This window comes from Cebus imitator, unplaced genomic scaffold (genome assembly GCF_001604975.1).
Source record: "Cebus imitator isolate Cc_AM_T3 unplaced genomic scaffold, Cebus_imitator-1.0 Scaffold4, whole genome shotgun sequence".
Classification (NCBI taxonomy): Eukaryota; Metazoa; Chordata; class Mammalia; order Primates; family Cebidae; genus Cebus; species Cebus imitator.
In genome coordinates, this window is record NW_016107319.1 from 13,062,304 (window position 1) to 13,063,267 (window position 964).

At 37.2% G+C, this 964-nt stretch overlaps 1 protein-coding gene across 2 annotated transcripts in view; it reads left to right on the top strand.

The window, feature by feature from the left end:
• The window catches only part of ARHGAP10 (Rho GTPase activating protein 10), a 334,414-nt gene that overhangs the window by 165,710 nt on the left and 167,740 nt on the right, over positions 1-964 (top strand). The gene's annotated exons all lie outside the window — the stretch shown is intronic.

Sequence of the window (964 nt, forward strand, 5' to 3'; positions counted from 1 at the left end):
GGATATCAGAGGTCGAAGACCAACTTAATGAAATAAAATGTGAAGATAAGATTAGAGAAAAAAGGAGAAAAAACGAGCAAAGTCTCCAAGAAATATGGGACTATGTGAAAAGACCTAATCTACGTTTGATAGGTGTACCTGAATGTGACGAAGAGAATCAATCCAAGCTGGAAAATATGCTTCAGGATATTATTCAGGAAAACTTTTCCAACCTAGCAAGGCAGGACAATATTCAACTCCAGGTAATACAGAGAACACCACAAAGATATTCCTCAAGAAGACCAACCTCAAGGCACATAATCGCCAGATTCACCAGGGTTGAAATAAAGGAGAAAATACTGAGGGCAGCCAGAGAGAAAGGTCAGGTCACCCACAAAGGGAAGCCTATCAGACTCACAGCAGATCTCTCAGCAGAAACCACAAAAGCCAGAAGAGAGTGGGGGCCAATATTCAACATCCTTAAAGAAAAGAACTTTCAAGCCAGAATTTTACATCCAGCCAAACTAAGTTTCATAAGCAAAGGAAAAATAAAATCTTTTGTGAAGAAGCAAGCACTCAGACATTTCATCACCACCAGGCCTGCTTTACAAGAGCTTCTGAAAAAACCATTACAACAACCAGTATCAGCCTTTCTAAAAAATACCAAAAAATAAAGAACATCAACATAATTAAGAACTCGTATCAACTAATGGGCAAAACAGCCAGCTAACATTAAACGGCAATATCAAACTCACATATATTAATTCTAAATTTAAATCGAATAAATCCCCCAATCCAAAGTCAAAAAAGCCAAGACTCGTTGGTATGCTACATCCAGACCCATCTCACATGCAAGGATACACAAAGACTCAAAGGGATGGAGAAAAATTTACCAACCAAATGGAGAGCAAAAATAATAAATAAATAGAAAGGAGGAGTTACAGTTTTTGCTGATAAAATAGACTTTAAAGCAACAAAGATCAAA